Raw genomic sequence first — 25,249 nt, 5'->3', positions numbered from 1 at the left:
ATAGGCAGTGGTGTTTGATATCGTATTTGGTCGTATTGTAATACAGTGTAGATGACTTATCATACAGCGAGCTGACTGACGTTATCAAGTACACTGCTGTCCATTTGCAGAATTACTTGCGAGATGGTCCTCACTGCAGAACACAAGATCCAGGGGGCGTGGTTGATCTAGATCCAACTCCTCCCACCTTACATTTACCTGAACCTACCCGTCTCCACCCCCTGATCCCTAAACCCACCCATCCCCACCCCTAAACCTACCCATCTCCAACCCTAAACCTACCAATCTCCACCCCCTAGATGTGGATCCAACCCCGCCCCCTGGATCTTTGTTCTGCAGTGAGGGGCTACTGGGACTTGGGACCATATAACAACGAAAACATAGATTCTAGGAGCACAAGTATAGCTCAAATATATTTAGACTTATTGTAAGTGTAGAAGTCAAGTATACTTGAATGTCATTTTAAGTACCGTATATTTCTGAGAAGTACATTAAGCCCATTTCTGAGAAGTACTTAAAAAGTATACTTTCATATTTTTTAGTTCAAAAGAAGTATACTAATAGCACACTTGAATAAACTTATTTTTCGGAAGGGCATAGGCTAAGCAGTATATGTAAGAAATATAAAAAGATAAAAAAGAATTAGGGAGAATCAATGAATTATGAATAATTTGTCACAATTATGTGAAAGTAATAATATAATCATTAAAAAGTAACTCTAGTCTGATTAAAAAATTAACTGTAGTCTGTTGCTGCTATAATTGTGAAGTGAAAATGGAATTTCCTTCAAACTCTAGAAGTATACAGCAATCATAATTCTTTTTATCATTTCTTTTTAATGACAGTTATGGTTGTCACAGCTTTATTGTAACTATAAAAACAATGGCATATTGGTTACCATGGTATATTTTTGTTGTGGTCTTCATTTAATCATGGCATGCTTCTGGTTAGCAAAACATAGGAAAGTTGTTTCAGGTAAACCAAATGGAATTGCTCCTTTCATCTCTCAAGCCCTCACTTTAATAGAGCTTGAGTAAACATGACAGGAAAACCTGCTTCCTGTAAACAACCCCAGACACCTTCTCATTGAGATGAGCTGTGAAAGTTGCATTTACCCACTCTGTCAGTGTTCATCTGAATAAATTACACAGCTCAATACAGTCCAAGGGCAATATATTAAAATGTGCTAGCTCTCAGTAATATCCTCCCTCCTGACAGCACACGCACATTTGTTTCCTCAGGGCTAGAGGAAGACCGAGGATGAAGGCCGTGATTGTAGTGCATGGTGGAGCGTGGGCCATCCCGGACATGTTAGCGAAGCATCTGTGGCTGGAGTCAAGAATGCTGCGTGGGCAGGCGATACTGTTCTTAAGAATAGTGCAATTGACGCTGTAGAAAAAGCTGTGAGGTCTTTGGAAGATGACCCAACATTTGATGCAGGTATAATACATATACAGTATATACTGAAATTATTTATATTTAATATTTTAAGATCATTTTTTTTCTTTTTGACCCTGACTTTTTCTACTAAAGATTTAAAGCAGAGGAAGTGCAGATTCAGTAGTTCATCTAGGTTCTGAGTGGGACAGTATTTCAGCACACACCCATGACACTTTGAGAGGAAGGTGAGAGGTTCTCAAATAATTATCAGATTACAAGGAGGAAAGCAGGGTAAAACAAGACACTTCATTAACACACCCGGCCTGTGAGTGCCAATCTCATTTGTGATGGCTAACTGCCACCATAAGTGAAATGGCTAATCCTCCTCATATCAGAGCTGCACATTCAGTGCTTCATCAGGATCATTTTATACACTGGGGTAGCCAGAGGCACAGACTGATCAATAGATGATTAATGCAATCCTGTTTGGAGTTTGAAGAGGTAGACATCAGAGTGGATAACAGTCTGGAGTATGTCAGGGTGTCATGACAGAGATAAGAATGAGATATCTGTGTGAGAATGAGATAATGTTGTATTACTCCAGAACCTATATGTCTGTCTGTCCGTCCATCTTTTGTTTCCATACTTTGTTACAGCCAAATTAGTTTAGTTTTAATTAGTTTTTCTAAAATTATATTTATGGATTGGTTCAACCCCAACATTGAAGGTCTGTCTGTCTGTCTATCACTTTTTACGGGAAGTGTCGTATGAAATGTGGACTTTCAGAAATGGAATCTTTCTTGTGCAGGTCATGGTGCAGTGCTGAATATTGTTGGAGAGGTGGAGCTGGACAGTATCATTATGGATGGGGAAACACTTGCCACTGGAGCTGTGGCCTCTGTGAGAAACATCGCTAACCCTGTTAGTCTTGCTCGTGCTGTAATGGAAAAGGTATACTTTTCTTCTCAAATAGCTTCAGAATTAATTTTTTGGGGGTATAGAGTATATTCTCTCCGGTGAACATATACCCCATTTAATTCAAGCCATTTCTCGTAAGGAAATATATTACTGAAGGTTTTTTTTTTTAATATAGGGGATGTGATACAGAAATTGAATTTCCGACAAAATTCTGTATGTTTTAAATATGACACTGCATATGACACTTCATTTTCCCATAAAGACTTGTGACTCAATCATTTCCAATTGTAAGAGTCACATGTTTGCTATAAAATATGTCCAGTATAGATTTATATCTAAAACTGACATTTGCTCTGGATAAGGAAATGAGGAGAGACCTAGTTCTTGATACCTGCACTTATCGAGGAGGTCTATGTGGATCACTTTGAAGATTTACTGCAAAACCCAGAATTGGTTGGATATACCCATTTTTTTAAACTCGTATAATAGATTAAATGACCAAAAAATCCATGGCATTGACTTCCAAGGTGAAATTATATGACACCTTAGATTCAGGATTTTAGCTTACCTGCAAAGGTTTAGCTTGTTTTTTCCCCCACCAGCTTTGTAATGACAGGCTCAAAGGGAAATAAATGCTGGCTGATTTTCAGATTGATTTCAATCAGTGCTCTTTGTAATAACATATTTTGAAAAGTTAATTTCCATGTAGGCACAAACCTTATAATATTAGCTATAAAAATATATTATTCAACATGTTAAGCTATAATACACTAAGTTAGTTGGGCTATCACAACAAAACTTGCATTTAAACAATCTATTAAAGGCTTTTCAGCAAAATAAAAAAAATAATGAAACAAACATTTGTGAATCTGCAACACAGTAGCATCAGTTCATCATGGCAAGATTGAAAGAGTCATTCAATCATTCATTACAATATCACATTACAACCACAACATAAAATCAAATCCTGCACATTTAATCCTGACCACATCAACAGGCATATTTTAACAGCCTACATTTACATTTAAAATTTACATTTAGTCATTTAGCAGGTGCTTTTATCCAAAGCAACTTACAAATGGGGACATCAGAAGCAATCAAAACCAACAAAAGAGCAACAACATGCAAGTGCTATTACAAGTCTTGGTTAGCCTAACGCAGTACATGTAGAAAGGTTTTTTTTTTTATAAGAAACAAGTAGATAGAATAGAAAAAAGAAAGCTAGTGTTAGTTTTACAAGAAAAGCTAGCAGTAAAATAATTACATAAAAAAGATCTGTTCAAGATACCTTTATCTGCTATTTTAAGGGCAGTTAAAGATACCTTTTGTCACATTTAGTTGTATTAAGCCCCACTGACACAAGACCAATAACTATAAAGATAACTATATAATGAATATTTGCATCCACAACATCAGCCTATAACGCTGTTTATAAGCAACGTCTCGGTTACGTACGTAACCCTCGTTCCCTGATGGAGGGAACGGAGACGTTATGTCGTGACGACATAGGGGATTTACTTGGAAGCCCCAATCATCTCTGACTTAAGAGAAAACGCCAATGAAATTGGCTAGTGGATTTTGCATACCTGAGCCACTCCCCGTGCATACGGGTATAAAAGGGCGACAGGTGCATCCACTCATCCGGTTTTACCCGCTGAGGAGCCGAGAACGTGTCCCTGGCAACCAGCGATGGTTCAAGATTGTGGCATGGGGACATAACGTCTCCGTTCCCTCCATCAGGGAACGAGGGTTACGTACGTAACCGAGACGTTCCCTATCTGTCGGTCACTACGAGTTATGTCGTGACGACATATGGAAAGCGCCACAACCTGAACCCCGTCACGACCTTGTGCATGCAAATGTTGACAAGCTAGTGCGTGACAGACAAATGCCATGCGAAGGTCGCAACCTTCCCATCGCCCCAGCGCAAATTCGCTAACCTTGGTGCCCGCAGGGACCACTGAGTACATTGCTGCTGGAGATAGCCAAGCCGCTGTTCCTTTCCCCAAGAAATCGGAAGGGATTTCGACCTTCTATGAAAGACTGCTTCAAGTCTTTCCTATTTGTTGTTACAGCTTGGCGGTAACGACGGGGAAGCGAGCCTTCCGGAGAAGGGCGCTACGGAGGCCACATCCTGCCCGAAGGGAGGTAACATGTGGAGACACTGATATGGACTGACCCAGGCCTGGGGCAGTACTACATACGACTGGACCCTGGGGCAGATCCTACCTAGGAGTAGGGAGGAGGGCTGCCAGCAGGGCCTGACAGAGCTCTGCCAAAGGGAAGACACGGGTTTACCGTGAGGGAAACCGTACCGTGGATGAATACACGTGTGGGATTACCCGAAGGGAATCAGGCCATACGGACACCTAGCCGAGTACAGGGGCTGACCGGAGACCCGGGCGAGCTAGCACCAGTACTGGGCCTGGCGTCAGACTGCTCCGCCCAGTCTGACTGCCGGGGGTGCTGGAGGTCTCCACCAGGGTTCGCCGTCCGGGGAACTGAACTGGAGGAGGAAAACAGGCGCTCGTATCCCCGGGTGAGGGGGAATGGCGCAGCAAGCGTGACACCGGCCAACTCTTCCCGCCACTTACCTGTTACCCAACACACGGGAAGAGACTGGCTCCACGCGGAGACTGTAAAATCTCGCGAAGGTGTTCGGTGTCGCCCAGCCCGCAGCTCTACAGCTGTCTGCCAAAGAGGCGCCGTGCGACCACGCATAGGAGGAGGCAACACTCCGTGTGGAGTGAGCCCTCACCCCAAGGGGGCACGGCTCGCCTTGGGATTGGTACGCCAAGGCGATGGCCTCCACTATCCAGTGGGCCAACCTCTGCTTGGAGACAGCCTTCCCTTTCTGCTGACCTCCGTGGCAGACAAAGAGCTGCTCAGAGCTTCTGAAGCTCCGGGTGCGGTCCACGTATATGCGCAATGCTCTTACGGGACACAGCAACGCCAAGACTGGATCTGCCTCCTCCGAAGGCAGTGCTTGCAGGTTCACCACCTGATCACGGAAGGGCGTGGTGGGAACCTTGGGCACGTATCCCGGCCGGGGTCTCAGGACAACGTGAGAGTAGTCCGGCCCGAACACAAGGCACTCTTCGCTCACCGAAAATGCTTGGAGGTCCCCGACCCTCTTGATGGAAGTGAGCGCGGTCAGGAGCGCTGTCTTAGCCGACAGGAATTTCAGCTCGACTGAGTCCAGCGGCTCAAAGGGACCCCTCTGAAGTCCCGCCAGGACGATAGAGAGGTCCCAGGAGGGCATCAGGGGTGGCCTAGGCGGATTCAACCTCCTGGCACCCCTCAGGAACCTCACGATGAGATCATGCTTTCCCACGGACCGGCCGTCCACTGCATCGTGATGGGCCGCGATAGCAGCCACATACACCTTCAAGGTGGAGGGTGACAGCCTACGCTCCAACCTTTCTTGCAGGAAAGAAAGCACTACTCCAATCGTGCATCTTCGGGGGTCTTCCCGGCGAGAAGAACACCAGTTCGCGAACAGACTCCACTTCAGAGCATAGGCTTGCCTTGTTGAAGGAGCTCTAGCCTGAGTGATGGTGTCTACCACGGCCTGTGGTAGACCACTTAAGTCTGCCGCGTCCCGTCCAGGAGCCACACCTGGAGGTTCCACAGATCTGGACGCGGGTGCCATATGGTGCCGAGCCCCTGAGAAAGGAGTTCCTTCCTCAGAGGGATACGCCAGGGAGGGGCTGTCGCGAGGAGAATGAGTTCCGGAAACCAGGTCCGGGTGGGCCAATACGGCGCGACCAGCAGGACCTGCTCCTCGTCCTCCCTGACCTTGCACAGTGTCTGTGCGAGTAGGCTCACTGGGGGAAATGCATACTTGCGTAAAGCCCGAGGCCAGCTGTGTGCCAGTGCGTCCGTGCCGCGGGGCCCCTCGGTCAGGGAGAATATAGCTGGCAGTGGGAGGACTCGCGGGAAGCAAACAGGTCTACCTGAGCTTCCCCGAATCGACTCCAGATCAGCCGGATCGTCTCGGGATGGAGTCGCCACTCTCCGAGAAAGTGAGCTGTCGTGAGAGCGCATCGGCCGCACGATTGAGCTCCCCCGGAATGTGGACAGCGCGTAGCGACCTGAGCTGCGTGTGACTCCAGAGGAGGAGATGGCGGGCGAGCTGTGACATGCGGCGTGATCGTACACCTCCCGGCCGGTTGATGTACGACACAGCCGCAGTGTTGTCCATGCGGACCAACACATGCTTGCCCAGCAGCAGTGGCCGAAACTGCCGCAAGGCCAGATGCACTGCCAACAGCTCCAGGCAGTTGATATGCCAAAGCAGTCGAGGCCCTGTCCAGAGCCCCGAGGCTGCCTGCCCGTTGCATGTAGCGCCCTAGCCCGTACTGGAGGCATCTGTTGTGACAACAACATGCCAGGACACTTGTTCTAAGGGCACCCCGGCCCGTAGAAAAGCACGGTCCGTCCAGGGGCTGAAGGAGCGGCAACACTCGCGCGTGATACTCACCCGAAGTGAACCGCGGCGCCATGCCCACCTCAGGACTCGGGAGTGCAACCAGTGCTGAAGTGGTCTCATATGAAGCAATCCGAGCGGCGTGACCGCAGCTGCGGATGCCATATGCCCCAGGAGCCTCTGAAACTGTTTCAGTGGCACCACAGTCCTGCCTCTGAAGGAACTCAGGCAGTTCAGCACTGATTGGGCGCGCTCGTCCATGAGGCGCGCCGTCCTACTCACCGAGTCTAACTCCACACCGAGAAAAGAGATTCTCTGCCCAGGGGAGAGCTTGCTCCTTTCCCAGTTGACCCGAAGCCCCAACTGGCTGAGGTGCCGTAACACCAGCTCCCTGTGATCGCACAACTGCTCTCGGGACTGGGCCAGAATGAGCCAGTTGTCGAGGTAGTTGAGGACCCTGACGCCCACTTCCCGTAGCGGGGCAAGGGCGCCTTCAACGCCCTTCGTGAAGACACGGGGAGACAGGGAGAGCCCGAAGGGGAGGACCTTGTACTGCCATGCCCGACCTTCGGACGCAAACCGTAGGAACGGTCTGTGTCGCGGAAGGATCGAAACATGAAAGTAAGCATCCTTCAGGTCAATCGCTGCAAACCAATCCTGGGGATTGCACCCCAGGATTGGTCGAAGACCACCGCCTTTCTTGGGTACGATGAAGTAAGGGCTGTAAAACCCCTGCCTCATCTCGGCTGGAGGGACCGGCTCGATTGCATCCTTTGCCAGGAGGACAGCAATCTCCTCGCGCAAAACAGGAACGTTCCGAGCTACCACTAAGGTCTCGAGAACGCAGCTGAACTTGGGAGGTCGCCTGGCGAACTGAATCGCATAGCCGAGTCGAATTGTGCGCGTGAGCCACCGAGACGGGCTGGGCAGCGCAAGCCACGCTTCCAGACGCCGTGCAAGGGGCTCCAACGGCACAATCGACGTACCTGCGGTGGTGCAGCGCAGAGGAGTAGGGCTGGATAGTACAGAAGGCAGCGCGTTCTGAAGCATCCTTACCGAACTCCCTAGGTCCCAAAGGGGACTGGCTAGAGGTGCGTGGGGAGGCACCGCGTCCCTGAACCGCACTCTCTTGGCCGCTGGCAAGATGGGTCGCGGGCGAGAGTGAGGAGGCAGTGCGTCGCGCACTGTCAACCCCGCGAACCTGATAACCCGGGGAAAAAGGAAATTGCTCTTCTTTTGACAAAGTGGGTACCGCTGGCTTTCTTGAGCCAGCGGCGGAACAGAATGAATGATTCTCCCCCCAACCCTCCTTCGGGGGGAAGGAGCGGCGCTGATCCCGCCATCTCCTGAGATAGAGCAGCTTCCCACACCTCCGGGTTGCCCGTGTCAGGGCCGTTTTATCGCCTCCTTGGACGATATCGGGGCCAGTTGGAACACGGGGGCGGGGCGCCACGCTCCTGCAAGAGGCTCGACGCCCCAGCACAAGGCGGAGCAGCTCAAAGGGACACAGGAGGGCGCCCACGGTGACCAGCAGACTGGGGCTTGCCCTGTGGCGGAGCGGTGCATCACGCCGGGGCAAGATGTGCTGGACGGCCTCGGTCTGCTGCAGTACTGCCGAGAACTGCTGGGCACAGTCCTCGACAGTGTCACCGAACAGTCCAGCCTGGGAGACAAGAGCGTTCGAGAAAGTGTACTTTGTCGACTTCGCCCCTCTCCACAGGCTGAGCCACAGACGGCACTCTTGGACCACAAGTGTGTGCACATCGCCTTCCCGAGGCACTGCGCTGTGACTTCCGTTGCCCGTAGGGCAAGGCCAGTCGCTGAGCGCAGCTCCTGCGTCAACCTCGGGTTGGTACTACCCTCGTGCATTTAATGCCTTGGCCTGTGTACTCGCAGGATAGCCGTGGCATGCAGGGCAGGGGCGGCCTGGCCCGCAGCACTATAAGCTTTGGCCGAGAACGGCCATCAGCCTATAGGCTTTGGACGGGAGGCGCGAACGACTCCCCTAAGTGGCGGCGTTTCGCGGGCACAAGTGCACCGCGACCGCTCTCTCCACCTGGGGAATGTCAGCGTCACCCTTAGCCGCCCCGCCATCGAGGGTAGCGAGGATGGAGGAGGCAGACGCGCCGCTTCTGGCCGTAAAAAGGGGCCGTCCACGACTTCATCAGCTCCTCGTGCACTTCCGGGAAGAAAGGAACCAGGGCAGGGCGTGGTCGCGAGCCACAGCCTCTGCCGAGGAGCCAATCATCTCACCGCGAGGGCTCAGGACTGAGAGGTGTGCACGCCTCCAGCCCGATCTCGCGGCGGCCCGGGAAAGCACGGCCGTCAACTCTGGGTCCGATTCGGCGGCGGCCGCGAACCCCGCAGCTGCGCCGAACCTTCATCCTCAGAGGACGATTGCCCATCCCCCGATGCCGCGATCGACATCTAATCCTCTATCGGCGCGCCGAATGAAACTGCTGGGCACGCCGTGAGACGGCACAGCAGAATCACCGGGGAGCCGCACAGAACAGCTGCTGCAGGAGGAGTGAAAGGTCCGTGGGGACTGGCCCGGCGGAAGGCTCTCACTGTAACCCTCAGATCGCCCAGAGCACTAGCCGATGGTTCTCTGCTCGTGGCAGAGAAGCCAGCGCGGGTAGTGACAGAGGGGGCCCCTCCCATCCCCGTGAGGAGAGAGAGGCGCGATCGCAGCGCTGCTATGGTTACACGCTCAATGAACGCATAAACCATCCACGAACGCAGCTTCAGCGTGCTGGAGCCCCAGACACTGAAGACAACGATCGTGGCTGTTTACGGAGGACAGGAAACGACCGCAACCAAGAGGACACGGCCGGAACAGCGTCTTTAAAAAGACGTGAACCGACCATGATTTGCTCTTTTAGGAAATTTGCTCTTTCAGTTGAAGTGCCCAGGGGAATCGCTGCAGACAGGACACCGCTGTTCGCACCGTAACGCCAACCAGAACAGCTTCCAGACAGATGATGAATGGCTTTGTGGAGATCAACACGTTCATCCACTCGGCTCCGAAGCAAAAATCGGATGAGTGGATGCACCTGTCGCCCTTTTATACCCGTATGCACGGGGAGTGGCTCAGGTATGCAAAATCCACTAGCCAATTTCATTGGCGTTTTCTCTTAAGTCAGAGATGATTGGGGCTTCCAAGTAAATCCCCTATGTCGTCACGACATAACTCGTAGTGACCGACAGATAGGGAACTATAGTTATGTAATCTGCTGCTTTAAATGCTCAACCTCTTTAAATCGGGTGGATTCTGATTTGCAGTCAATGTTTTTATCTTTCTTCAGCTGGAAACAAACCATTCAGAAAGTTGTTCTTCTCATTATCGTTATAGGCTGCTGTGGTTTGCACTTCCCTATTCTCACAGAGTAACGATTATTAAAACTTAATAGTTAAAGTTAATGTTATAGTATATAGTTCTTGGTGTGAATGTGCCTTTAGCCACGCAATTTTTTCTACCACAACACCTGTACTGTATACAGTACCCTATGTGATATCTGTCTGGAGGTAGAATTATTTTCGGTATACCATTACACTATTAACTAATAGCATCAGGCTTAAAAAAAAAAAACACACAGAAAAATTATCATTAATAATTACATAGCCTTACATAGGTCATGGTCTCTCAGCTGCTGTTATATGAATGCAGTAGTAGATATACAGTAAATGTCAAAGACATTAATATTTTCCCTTTCACCAAAGTTCACCTTGCGAGATGTTGGACATGGAGGAAACAAACCCCAAAGAATACATGATAATTGATTAGTTGCAGCACCTGTCTTGACTGCCCCAAAAGACCTTGGCCTTACAGTGGATTGGCAGATCTCTTTAATAGCCAGTATTAAAAATTCATCAAGTCTTGATCAATGCTGCGATCAAGCTTCACTGACCTCATGCCCTTGCTTTGCGATCTAAAATGCACAGTATTTGACAAAGAAATATGACATTAATAACCACGTTAATATTTAAAAGTTTCCTAAGCCAGAGTTATGGTTTAATCCATTGAGATAAAAATAAAATGGTAGACAGCAGGGTATTGTCTCAATAAATAATAGCAGTTCCACATGGAGATGTGGACAGTAAATATGAAAATAAAGTGAAAGGGTATACATAAGATGTGGTGTAGTTGTTTTATGCTATACACTGTCTTTTTGTTTGGAGTGTTTATGTGGAAGATATAACACATAGCATATCCAAGGGAATCAGAATGCAACAGATAGACTACTACTGATTTAGTCAGAACAAAGAACTTACCACGTAAGACATTTAACAATTTAAGGCTGTAAGCCTGTCAAACAAGGCCTAAGGGCCCATCTCAATTTGTATCATCTGCATAAAGGGACTGCTGTACATTTGCTCTAAAGATGTTTTGTAGACCAACCCTGAGGTTCCATCTGGAATATCAAATGGATTTTTACACTCAAATACTGTAGTCAACTGAATTTTTCATTTATGAGTAAGGTCTGTGGTAGACATTACATAACAAGACTTTCAGGTTCTGTTCTGTAACAAAAATTACACACAGTCATACGTAAAACAAGAATTTTTAAAGGGAAACCATAGCTTGAGACAAGCTAGTATGTAATCTGCTTGCTAAGTTGTGACATATCAAATACTATTTCTGGGTTCAACAGCTGTTTAAGAGAACAAACTTTTAGAAACTCATGATGTACACTACAGGCTCACGGTGTCCAAGATACCAATATTTTAACAACTGATAAAAAATAAATCTCAGTCTGTTCGACTGAGATTTCAACATGGTTAAGATAACGTTTTTTTCTGTAGTGGTACAGTACAACATTAGTGTATACTAGCACCGTTTGTTGTTTGCTTTTTTCTGAAGGAGCTTTTGGACCCGGAAAAGGTGACACATGACATCAGACTGGATAGAGTAAACATTTAGACTACTAATCATCTCTTTAAAGCCTTTTTTTGTGGTTTTTACTCAGACAGATCATGTCATGTTGACAGATAGAGGAGCGAGCATGTTTGCGGAGCGCATTGGTATTCCAGTAGCTGATGATTTGGTGACTGAGCTGGAACGTAAAGCCTGGGAACAAAGCAGTAGCTATCCTGTCGGAGTCGAAAAATTCTTCAACACAATGGTGGGTAATTTTGTCAATTTTATGCTCTGAGATGTTTTTAATAGTTCCTGTTTTCTTGACATACTGATTTTGAGTTGAAGTAAATTGTCAACAGCTTCTTTCGAATGGTATGTTTTGTGTGCTTGAAGGGAAAGCATTTGGTGTTACTTGAATAATTTCTCTTTCAACTATTATGAAAAAAATTAAAGGATGAAAATCTGGTGTTTTAAAAGTGGTTCTTCTTGGCATTGAGGCAATGGGCTGAGAATGTCAACATATTGACGTGCTGGCCTGCACAGAACTCAGGTCATTCCCTGAGGCAGTGCAGTTAGAGCTGTGTGGGCTCCAGCAAAGCAGCCTTACCTGCCACCTCCACTTCCCCAGGCTGAGTGTTGAGTAGCAGTGGAGTCAGGGCCATGGCGGGGTGTGACCTCAGCCCCCAGGGGGTGTCTGTAAAAATAGTGTTGTGGAGGTGCTAAGTGACAGTTGGCTGAGCTACTGCCTTTCATCTGTGCCGCCCCACTGTGGCTTCATTATTGATAGCCTCCCTCTGCTCGCCCTGTACTACCATCTCTGGGCTTTTTAACACACAAGCCCTAGAACTCAATTACCCTCCACCTTTATTTAGGTGATTACACAGCCTACCGCTGCCCTTCTGGTCTGCCCACACTTTTATAGTACAATTCACCAATGTGCCAGTACTTCCTATTCACAGCATATTTATCAAAACAGATTTAAGTATTGGATAAATCTCAGTCATATAATAAATATGAATACCACTATTCAGGATCAAAATACAGTTTGAAAATGTATGTATGAAAAAAGTAGAATAGAGAACAATGGTAGTTAAAAAAAATTAAAATTCCATTCACTTTTTCCATTTCAATGAAAACTTGCCTATCCTAGACTTAATGTGTGCTACGAGCAGTGCCGATCCTAGACTTCTGGGGGGGGCCTACCACAAAACTGTGTGTGTGGGGTTGGTTGGGATGAAAGAATGGATGAAACGCATTTGTCCGTGTTTGACTCCGTCTCGAATCATACTCACGGAAAGCGCTCGAGAAACAGCTTCTCTTCCGCGGTTCGGTACGCTTTCAAATATGATTTTTTTTTTAAATAAGAGCAAGAGTACGACATTCATGTTACATGATTTGGCTGATTTTTACGTAGAGCGTGACAGCACACCGTATTAAAAGAAATGATTATTCATGTTTTCATAAAGGCTGGCCAAATTCAAAAACAACTAAAAAAAAAAACATATTTGAGAGCAAGGGGGCCCCCTAATGTTTCGGGGGCCCTACGCAGCTTGCGTATTCTGCGTATAGGGAGGATCGGCTCTGGCTATGAGGTTGTTAATCAATTTTATATATATATATATATATATATATATATATATATATATATATATATATATATATATATATATATATATATATATATATATATATATATATATATATATATATATATATATATATATATATATATATATATATATATATATCTCTCTCTCAAGTATAGAGTTCTGGCACTTCACATCAGTCAAGCTTGCATCAACTGATTCTCAACTAATCCACATCTACCTATAGGAATATGATGCTTATCACTACTTCCTTATATAAGGTTCATTTAGTATTATTCAGCAGCTCAGGAGCTTATTACCCTCCTCCTTCCCCAGCTGCTCCTTTCATCCACAGTCAGGACTTGACATTCAATATTCCTAGTTGAGTCACAGGGCTCGCAAAATTTCTAAATCCCTGGTAGCCCTTCGGGCAGGTGCTCTTCAGATTTTGGTAGCCCGAAAATTAATTTAACCTGTTAACCTTCGCACCCCCATTTGGGGCCTCACAGGTGAAAATAACCAAGGCAAAAAACTGATAAATAATTTACCTTGTTTTTGAGTCTATAATATAGGCCTAAGATAATATATTTTCAAAACAAGCTATTTAAACTGATAGAATAGAATACAAACTGAAGCAAAACTTAAGATGAGATCTGTAAGTTAAATATTAAAAAAAAAACGTGAACACATGAATTCATCTATAGCTGCCTAAACATCATTATGAAGTACAGTTTGTACAATACTTTTGTTTGTGACTGTACATGTCTTTGTTACCGTTCCTTACCCATCCTCCACTATTTCCAGCACTTTATCAAGCCATTTTTCTTTAATACATGAGGACGTTTTATTTCACATGTCATTGCGTTTGCGTTGTCTCTCGTGTTTATGCGCACCGCAACCATTGAAGTATTCAGTTTCTACAGCGACTCATTTGGTGCATATCGTTCTCTTCCTATGAAACCTGTATTCACCGGTTCTAACTCTGTCGTGACATCAGCTCTATAGCGGTTTGCCCGAGCATTGCTATTATTTCCCTTTTACTGGCGGCATTCAATCAAATGGCTTCCCAACTCATTTTTGTGTGCGCGAGGTCTGCGGATCTTTTAGATTCTGAGAAGATGAGGATGTGAGCTAGAACTCTTCTGGACCCTTAAGTTTTGGTGCCAGGCCTTGACTTTCCATTCAACCAAAGATTCTCAGATCTTAGCTCATGTCTCTTAACCCTTCTTCACTTTTCACCTGGGAAGAAACTCCCAATCACCATTGAGTCAGAACATCTTTGGAATTTATCACTCTTCAAACCAGGAAGAACGTGATTGCAAGTCCAAAACCTTGAAACCATCAAGACTTTCATCCGAGACTGCATCTGGACACTCGTTCAACGCCCAAGGCAATGCAAGTATCGTACATTTAACTAAACGAAACAGAGGTTTAGTATAAGCTATAGGCCCAGTTATAAACGGCGCTGATGGTTTTACTCAGGTGATTAACTGACTCATTTCATAGCTTCATTCTCTGGTTTCCTGATAGTTTCATCCATCAACTCTCATTTGCCCTTTCCCTATGTATGAGTGATTGTATTATTTGTTAGAATAGTTTATGCTAGTGTTTAGTTAATAAAACTCTTGTGCACAAATTACATAAGTTTCTGATTCTGCCTTGCATATTAATGTTCCTTTAGGATTTTGATCCTTACTACATGCTCTAATGCATTAATACTTAGGAAAGTATTTTCAGTGGCCACAAAAATATCCTTTCTCAGAGTTGATATGAACTTACGCTGGACGAACAGATTAGATGATGGCAATTTAATTCTGCTACAGTTATTACTGTCAGCCGATATAAATACTTGTAATTAATCAAAATTAATTGTAATTATTTATATACAATTCCCTTTTGAGCTAATTTGCTACAAAGAGCATTCACGGGTGCGTCTTTCTAAAGACGATGTGGGTCTTGTTATAGACAGCATATCACCCGTGCATTTCTGGATGCAGTCATTACCTGGCGCTGGGTGATGGTCACGATCGCTGCCTCATGTGTCTGAGCATTAAGCATGCTGAGGGTGTGTTTGTGGATGAGTCATTGCGGGAAGATGATCATCTCGGAGTTGCGGGCTAGGCTCCGTTACCTCGATTTGCCTCTGCCTCGATCTGATTCTCGTCCTGGCTGCAGCCATGCGAAGACTACTTCAGGCAGTGGCACGGGTGGTCTGAGGGTTACAGAGGTGGCAATCCCTCCAGGGACCATTGCGTCTCTTGCGTTCCGCAACCAGTTGAGCTGCCTATGAAACATGCTGGGTCCTCTATAAGGAGCATACCAGCAGTATCCTTTGGCGCTCCTCCTGACGATCGGATGTCAATCGCTGCATTGGACGGTGAGCCGGAGCTTTCTGGAGAGGAAGATATGGCTGCGATGCCTGAATCGGATCTGGAAATGACGGCTATGCTTTCCCGGGCTGCTGTGAGGGTAGGGCTCGAGTGGAGACCTCTACCGTGTCCCGAGCCCTCAAGGTTGGACGATTGGTTCTTTGGGGTGGTTCGCGCTGGTTCTCCCGGGTCTGTCGGTACTCGTCTGGTCTGTCCGGCGATGCATATGTGGCCTGTGGAGAACCTGCCTCCGCCTTACATGCTACGGCGTTACTGCAGGTTCTTCAGGCTAAAGCACTGAGGGACCTGCACGAGGGTGGTCATGATCCGGAAGTTCTGAAAGAGCTCCGAACTGCAACTGACCTCACACTCCAAGCAACGAAGGTCACTGCGAGTTCTCTGGGTCGTACCACTTGTGGTCCAGGACCATCGCCTATGGCTGTGTCTGGTCGACATGAGGGACGCCGACAAGTTTGGTTCCTCAAGGTCCAGCAGTTCTCGGCTGCAAAGGAGCAGACTGAGGCGATCCGACTCATCCTGCCCCGGCGGGCAGCTGCTGCCTCCACCCATCCGCCAGCCACAACGCCCCAGCCTGCTCGTTGCCGAGGGTCCACCCCCACTCCCGCGCCACATCCACAGCAGCCTCGAGCAAGCAGCGCCGTGGAGCTGAGCGTAAGCAGAACCTGGCGGTGAGCGGAAGAGCAAGAGGCCCTGGGACAGGCGACCCAGACAGAGGGAACTGCTCTTTGGGACATGGTGAATGCACCTCTCCCTCCCCCGGATGAGGGCCGGGTGGAGAATCTGATTTCCAAAAATCTCAACGAGAGAGCAGTTTCTCTGCCTCTGGTTCCCAAGAGGGCATGCGGATGGACCAACACCGGACACTCATCCTCCTCTCTCGCCAGCAGGCAGCAGCGGGCGGTTCGAGAACGTCAAAGTACTCACGCATCCTCTGCCAAACCGTGGAACCAGGGTAAGCTTTGCACCGCACACTCAAACCCCTCTTCTGTCCACCCACGGACCGGGTCCCTGCGTTCCACCTCGCTGCCCCACCGCAGGTACGTCGGTGGTCCCGCTGGTCCAGTTTATACGGTGTCTGGGTGCCTGGCTACCCAAACCATCTCGCCAGCTCCTGCGGACCATCAGACTTCCACAGGACACTGGAAGGGGCAGCATCCGTGGCACTTTGGTAGGGTTCCCAATTCGTTGGTCATCATCCGGCGTGATGTCGAGACTGACCAACTGAAAGGGAACGTCTCAGTTATGTATGTAACCCTCATTCCCTGAAAGAGAGAACAGAGACGTCACGTCGCCACGGCGTCCGGCCAGGTTACCGGCTCGGTTCCTCAGTGAAAACCTGAGTATGCGTTGCACCTGCTGCATACTTATACTCAAGCTGTGATCAGCGGCAGATGGATGCAATCATCACATGCCAATGTGCAATGGCTCATTTAGTTTACACTCGAAGTGAATTGATCTCTCTAAGCGAGATCCCAATTCATCGGTCATCATCCGACGTGACGTCTCCGTTCACTCCTTCAGGGAACGAGGGTCACATACGTAACCGAGACGTTATTGCTGCTCTCCCTGCTCTTATCAATGCTAAGCCGGGAGGTTTTGCCCTGCACAGAACCATTCTGCCAGTCCACACTGTATGTTAATTGTCAATCATATTTGACGATAGTGGTCCTGACAGAAATGCTTTTATTGAAGCTGTCAGTCTGGAATATTTACATTTATTTATTTTTAAATAATTGTGTTCAACGATGGAATTCCTGGTAAAAACTGCATTACCCATGATTCTGCAAAGAAACGTTCACCACCAATAAGATAATTAAAACAAGCAAAATGCCCTAAAATAATTCTTTAACGCCTGCCCACTTGTAAATACTTACATATTTGTTTGTATAAGCGTGTTTTGCAATAAATGTAAAACTTGCTTCTATATACACAATCCACATGTTTAAATCAAGATTTATATTTATCCATCATTTTTATTTTGTCATTTGCAATGCTTCATGCAATTGTACAGTAGTTATTTTCTTCATCAAAGCGAAGTACGCAGTCTTGTACCTTTCACATTAAAGTTCGTAATGTTTTGATTCTCCTCATAGCTAGTTCATGGTTTCCAACTCTTTAACAAAGACTTTTTTTAAATCCCATGGGAAAAAATGAATAGGAAAAATTAGTCTAGAACTAAGGCCACTGAAAAAGTGGCTGGTCTCTGTTGTACGCTATTGCAAAGATAATGATAATTTTCAAACATCTCCATCACACAAATGGATAACCTTGCCAGTGTTTCTATGCTGTGGTCATCAGTATTCTCAAACAACACAGTTTTTTTTTAATATTTCAGCAGAATCGGCCTACAAATGGCTTACTTACTGCTCTCTCTAAATATTAAGATGGAATAGGAAAGCGATTTTTAATATTGGAAAAACTTATGCTAATGAATTGAAGCCCTTTTCTATCTCAGAATAAAAAAAATTAAAAAAAGTAACTTTTTATATTTCTTGCTGTCACAATATGACTTTCCTTATCACATTGTGACTATATCTTAACAGCGTGACTGCCTCACAGTGTTTGACTTTTTTTGCAGTTTAAACTTCATCTCACAATTACCATTTAAATTTTTTACTTTCAGGTTAAAACAAGCTTCCATATACATCTGCTTTAAATGCATACTGTCATTTAGTTTTAGCAATTAGTATGTAGAAAACACATTTACGACAAAAAGTTAAGACAACCACCTGTTCTTCTTAATGAGAACTCTAAACTTCTATTCCAATTTCTGCACACTTCATTAGGCTGTTTATGGTTGTGTGAAGATTTACTGCAAAACTCTGTGATCACTTTGAAATGTGAAATACAGTCCACCATCAAGCTGCTTTTAAAAGCTGTTTTCACCTAAACCGATGAGCAAGATCCAGGCATCGCCGGTGATTTAAAAGAGCAATCAAGCGCCTGCCAAAAATGATTGATGGCTCAAATCTGGAACCTGACAAGTGATTCTCCGCCAGCTGCTTCAGACAAATATTCTCCACGAGGACCATGTTTGCTCTTCCATTTCTGGGAGAATGACATGGAGGCTGTTTTCTTTAATTTCACCTTGAACCATTGTCATCCGTGCCGCTTCAAACTCATAACACACGCTTGTTTTCCACAGCACTGCTGCCTTAATCAGAGTTTCATGGGATATGAAGCCTGTGAAATACTAGGGTCTCTGTTCATTCCACATTCTGCTCTCTGTTCTATTTCCTTTCAAGTGAACTGGCAGGGAAGACTGATGTGCACATCATAATAAGAATTGCGTTTTGTTTAGTTTTTTTTGAAGAACAATCCATACTTTTTCATGTGTGTCTACAGAAATATCACAACTGATACAACACTTTCCCTGCAATCTCTCTGAGTGTACTTTGCCAGACTAGCGGCTGTGATTCAGAGTGGCGAAGGGCACTTATTCTCACTCTCCTTTTGTTGACAGGCAGATGATGATGAGTCAATTTCGGGTGTGCTGGCACTCTTAAAAGCATCTGTGAGGTTGTCATTAGCACCATCCCTTTCAAACATCACCAGAACAGTGCAACATGCATTTTTTTGACTGAAAATCACATAGGAAACAAAAGTAATTGCACAGAAGCTATTTTTAGAAGGCAGGTTGAGGCTTTTATCCAGTAGATTATGACTGCAGCGTATTAAGTTGAATTCTGGGACAAAAGTCTGTCTGATGAAGAGGAACTAAGCTAGAGGCACATCTATGAGTGGGATGAATAATAATGCTGTCTCTTCAAAGCACCTTTTGAAAATACCATGTCTGAGACCATAAAATTACAGATCTGAAGAAAACAAATCTCAGCGCTAATCTTTATTATTCAAGGTTATAGAACTTTTTTTTCATAATAATAGGGGCCATGATACAGTCGGAGCGGTGGCTCTGGACTCTTTGGGTAATGTGGCATGCGCTACATCCACTGGAGGAATCAGAAACAAAATGGTGGGAAGAGTCGGAGATTCTCCTATTATAGGTGACTTGGATCAGAGATAGAGGACAGAGATAATCTCAGTGTCACACCACACCAACATTAATTTTGAAGCAGTGCCTCGGTTGAATGAGCCATTTCGGTTTGAAGGTGTCAGCTCTGATCAATACTCAATTGTCAGAGTGTTTTCTCCCGAGGTAACACACATTAACGTCCCACTCTGTCTGTGCTGCTGTCTTTTCCTGTGCGATAAGGATCTGGTGGATATGCAGACAATAGAAGTGGCACGGTCTCCTGTACTGGTCACGGAGAGTCTATTCTCAAAGTCACCTTAGCCAGATTAATCCTCTTTCATATGGAGCAAGGTATGAGACTTTTACACTAATCCTGAAGAGTGTGTGAGTGTGCATGCACACTCGTTTACATTTAAGTGTCCATATTTGCTTAATTAATTTTGCGCCTAAGCTGTTTTTTAATGGATTTTTTTTTTTTTTAAAGGTACCTTTCAAAAGTCTAAGAGATTTTTTAAACAAAATGAATACGTTCATACAGCAAGGATGCATTACATTGAATAAAAGTGTTGGTAAGTACATAATGTTCCAAAAAAAATCAGTTTCAAATAAATATTTTTTAACTATTCATTAATGAATCCAAACGTATCATGGTTTCCACAAAAATATTAAGTTGCACAACTGTTTTTAACATTGACAATAATAAGAAATATTTCTTGAGCAGCAGATTAGCATATTAAAATGATTTCTGAAGGATCATGTGATACTGAAGACTGGAGTAATGACTGCTGAAAATTCAGTTTTGCCACCACAGGAATAAATTACATTTTAAAATACTGTATATTAGAATAGAAAACAGTTATTTTAAATTGTAATAATATTTCAATAAGTTCTGGTTAATTACATAATTGCAGCCTTGGTGAACAAAAGACTATTTTAAAATAAAAAATAATAATAATAATATCAAAATCACACAGACCCCAGAACAGTATGTATTTGTTCATTTGATTAGATGATGCAGAACGACTGTTTTCTATATTAATGTATAAGAGAACATGCATATTTAGGTCCTTGTCTTCACTATTTCACTATTCAATCATATTTTAATTGGTCCTGAAGTGTGACAAATGAATTTACAGTATAAATATCTCCATATTCTCCATGTGGGGAAGTTGTGGCCTAATGGTTAGAGTTGGACTCATAATCCAAAGGTTGCAGGTTCTAGTCTCAGGCCGGCAGGGATTGTAGGTGGGGGGAGTGAATGTACAGCGCTCTCTCCACCCTCAATCATAGCTAAATAAGGTTTAATTTTCAGTATTTTCTTGTATATTTTGAATGGAAAATTCTCATCGCCCATTTGTTTTTTTCCTCCTGCTATGTCTTCCCGTTTGTGTTTTTACTCTTATGCAATTTGTGTTCATATTGTTTTGGCTTGCAGGGTCTTGATCATCTCTACCCCTTTACCCTCACCCACATGTTGCTATTATTAGCAGATTTTGTATAACCAAGCAGAATGAATGTCAAACCGCACAAAAATCGAATGCTGCTGTTGCCAGTCATTTTAATTGGTGTGTGTGTGAGAGAGGCAAGAAGGATCGGATGTGCTGCCACAGTAGGCACATGATAATGAGGTGTGTTTTTGTCTGAGGAAAGAGTGTGAAGGGTCAGCAGGCTATTGTTTGCTTTGGCATTCTGTGCACTTCTGTATTGATGCTGCAAGAGCAGCCATTCTGTTTTTATATACCAGTTCGGTATTTGATCAATTATTGGGCTTGCCTTTAGGGTTTCAACTATTTGTTTAACATTTGTGTAGTTGATTAGTGTGATTCATTTAGGTTTTTAAAAATATTTTTTAATAACACTGCAAGTTATTGGTACCATTGGCACTACTTATTATAATAATAAATATGATGAGTATAAAAGCTTTAATAGTTGGCTAGAGGTCTATGAGTTCCCAGTTAAAGCAAGAAAATGAATTCACTGCTCTGAAGAACAAGAAACAGGACACAAAGAGATGGATGAAAGAGAATTAAAAATAGACATTACAACTAAACACAGTACGTCTATAAAGCAAACTCCCAATGCAAATAACTAGTTACTAATAATAAAAATTCGAATGCTATTAAAAATTGGAAAAATGTAATATTGTTGCAGTGTTTGTCTTGTTGCTAGGCTGATGTTGGACTACTAAGACTACAATACTAAGACTGATGAAATGAGAAAACCATGAGAGCAACATATATTGTTCACTGTGTGACCTGGAAAGGGTCACTAAGGACACATACACTGTCTGTGCAGTATTTCATCATACACGGCACACAGAGATTAAATGCTCTTGATTTCTTTTCTGTTGTGCTGGAAAATACTAGAAAAATACAAGCACAATAGAAAATGTTGTGAAGTTGAATGAACCGATGTACACTACTTTTAAAAATTTGGGGTTGGTAAGTCTGTTTTTATGTTTTTGATGCTCACCAATCAAAAATACATTAAAACAGTAATATTGTGAAATATAACTACAATTTAAAATAACTGTTTTCTATGTTAATATGTTTTAAAACACAATTTGTGATGGCAAAGCAGAATTTTCAGCAGTCATTACTCCAGTCCTTATAATTCATACTAATATGCTGATTTGCTGCCCCAGAAACATTTCTTATGATCAATGTTGAAAATAGTTTTGCTGCGTTTTTTTTGATGAATAGAAAGTTGATTTAAAACAGCATTTATTTGAACAAAATGTTTTGTAAAAATGTAAAATACTGTCACTTTTGAGCAATTTAATGCATCCTTGCTAAATAAATGTATTAAGGGCGGACAATGTGTTGCCAGATTTACAAATTTAAGGTCAGCTGATGGCAGCCAGATAAACTTACTGTTAACTTTGCTGACAGTGTCACATACTTGAGTGTTTTCTTTGCGAAATGCAGGCCGCCGCTGCCGCCTCACTTCAGTACATGGGAGAGAGAGTGAAGGGATGCGGAGGAGCTATTGTTCTGTCCTCCACAGGACACTGGGCCGCCAGCTTCACCACACCACGCATGGCTTGGGCCTCCATTAAAGAGAACGTCCTGCACTATGGGTTAAATCCCAAAGAAGATTTCACAGAGAGGCTGAAATGATAACATCATATTTTAATTGTATTTTCATTCATTATTGTGAATTTCTTCAAACTTTCAGCTAGTTCATTTATTTAGCTAAATTCTATCAGTTTCCTATGTGATTAATTGTATCCTTTATACAAATATAAAAGTAATGAGCCGTTTCTCGTTTACGAAAGAAAACAAATAACCCTCTCTGCATGTTCTGAAGTTTAACCAACAGTTAATGAATAATGATTGATTCAAAAAAATGTGAAGAGGGTGAAAATATTGGACATTTTAGTAACTTTAGTAGCTAGATTTCTGTACATACAATATTTAATTACATTTATGCAGGTTGTCCCTACTGTTTCCTCAGTGAACAAACAATAGAAACATTTAGTGTTAAGTGACTAAATGAAGAATTCTTAAAGAGTTCTGATAAGCTTAACGAATAATTAATGAATAATGATAAGAGTTATCATTGGCTAATGGCATCATCTTATCATCTTGGCAAACTCAACATATTAATTTAACCAAATACATCTGTTTTCACTACATTTGTGGAATTCCACATTATTAAAGATGAATCTTACCACTTCATGTCTTCAGTCGCTTCAGTTCGGGTTTTTATGTGAAGGCTAATTGGTGGATCTGGAGGACAAAATGATTGTTTCTTAAAAAAAAAAAAAAGATCACAATGTTCCTGCTGATTTGTGAAAAATATTCTTGACTTTTTTGTTTGCTTCTTTTAGTTTGTGAATAGAGCAGTGACGATATTATAAAATGGAAATGAGGGAACACTTAAAATATTCCAGCCATGGGAATTGATGGGTGAATAATTATGTCCTGAAAGTTTAATTCTTTATTAGGAAAAGTTTTCGCAACTGCTCCTAGTTTGCGTCTCCTTAGTTGCCCTCCTCTCATTTATTTATTTAATTTTGTTTCAAACTAAGCACAGGCTGTGTACTTTATATACATTATAAAACAGTAAAACCCACTGTAGTTAAAAACGATGCAAAAGAGCAAAGATGTGCAGGAATCTGAGTTATCTGCCTCTCCAAAAAGGCAAAAATCTCTCTCCTTTTTATTGCAGAGGGAGCTGATTATTCCAATGATTCCTGAACCCCTGCTGAGCACAGTACCTCTGCAGCAATGAACATTTTGACATGTTTGATCAATCACTCAGACTACAAAAGAAAAATAATTAAGTAAAGATTAATAGCCTGCATGCATTCAATGTATTTGATCAGTGCAGAGCTGTTAGATCAAAGCATTGCACAAAGTATGAAGAGCCAACATTACAACATCTACCCTGCACCAAGAAACAAAAGCGTGCTTCCTCAACTGAAAAAGATCAACATTATGCGGAGAGCAACCCCTCTGAGCTTTAAATGAACAATTCTGACTTCAGCAGAGCTGAAGTAGGTCAGTATTTGGGATTCCTTGTTAAAACTAAACAAGTCAACATTTTCCTCAGCTGCTGAGATGTCCCAAGCTGCTCTGTTAACTTGAGACTTGAGTAAGCTTTATGTAAAAGCAAGATTCTCTCTTTATTACACTTATTATTTTTAATAAAATGCTTATTATTTAAAGGGCATAAAACATCACTTTTCTAAAAACATGACTTTTTTTTCTTTCTTTCTTTTTGCAAATGAGCAAAAAAAGTGAAGTAATCTTTGACTGCTGTTAGCGAATGCTGTTAAACATTTACATGAAGTCAGTTTATATTGTCCCCTACTGTTTCAACAGAAAGAATCCTCAGTGAACAAATCGAAACACAATTGGCGTTAAATGACTAGATTAAACAAACAGAATTTACCACCTGTGGTTGGGGAAAATAAGATGCTAGTGTTTCCGTGTCACATAATCAGCGTCCTACTGAGTGTTTCCCCCTCATTTCAATTTACCTTCTTAAGTGTACAGTGCGTTAATTAACAGTATCACACTTACCTTGTGTCTACGCTTTACTGGGATTGTGTTGCAGCCTACTTGTTAATGTACCATCGTTTTTTGTTAGGTTCAAACTTGTGTTTCATTACAAAGTTTTCCCTTCATGACACAGACGAGGTTGTTTTAAACACAGAACGAGGATGCTCCTTTGTCTGTGCTGCCTCTTAGTGGCATTACGTGGTATTGCAATGAATGTATTAAATTAGGTGGAGTGTGGAGCAAGGCCATTTCTTGGCTTTGCCTTTTTATACAGTGGGTTCAAAATTCCACATAAAAATCTGGGATCCAAAACCACCAACCACCATTTTTTTTACATTACAAAAAAAGTTGTGACATTCACTGTTAAATTCAAATTCAAGTTTTTTTAAACCTTCTTGCATTCTTATAGTACACTTTCTTATAATACAGCAACTGCTTTTCTTCACGCACCCCATAGACGTCTGTTTTGGGAGTGTAAGGGACCCACGTGCATGTGTACTAGTCACTGTAATTTCGACAGAGAATTCCACTCACTTTACTGCTGTTGGGAGATCCAAAGTCACAAAAATACATACAGTGGCTATAAGTCTTTAGTTCATTAATTAGATCGATGTTTGTTTAACTTGGGAGAAGATAGGAGGTTTAAACTGATATTTTCAGCATTTGCACAGGCCTTGCACATCACGACAACAAACATAGTCAGTCA

The 25,249-nt window shown here is 43.7% G+C and overlaps 1 pseudogene across 1 annotated transcript; it reads left to right on the top strand.

The window, feature by feature from the left end:
* Positions 1-1,260: 1,260 nt before the first annotated feature.
* LOC306882617 (isoaspartyl peptidase/L-asparaginase-like) lies at positions 1,261-22,653 on the top strand (annotated as a pseudogene). Its single transcript has 6 exons — positions 1,261-1,440; positions 2,189-2,331; positions 11,695-11,850; positions 19,447-19,565; positions 19,775-19,899; positions 22,462-22,653. The product of its transcript is annotated as an isoaspartyl peptidase/L-asparaginase-like (transcript).
* Positions 22,654-25,249: the final 2,596 nt, after the last annotated feature.

This window comes from Barbus barbus (genome assembly GCF_936440315.1).
Source record: "Barbus barbus genome assembly, chromosome: 16".
NCBI lineage: Eukaryota > Metazoa > Chordata > Actinopteri > Cypriniformes > Cyprinidae > Barbus > Barbus barbus.
Note: the sequence above shows the minus strand (reverse complement) of the source record. Positions and strands in the feature narration are given on the sequence as shown.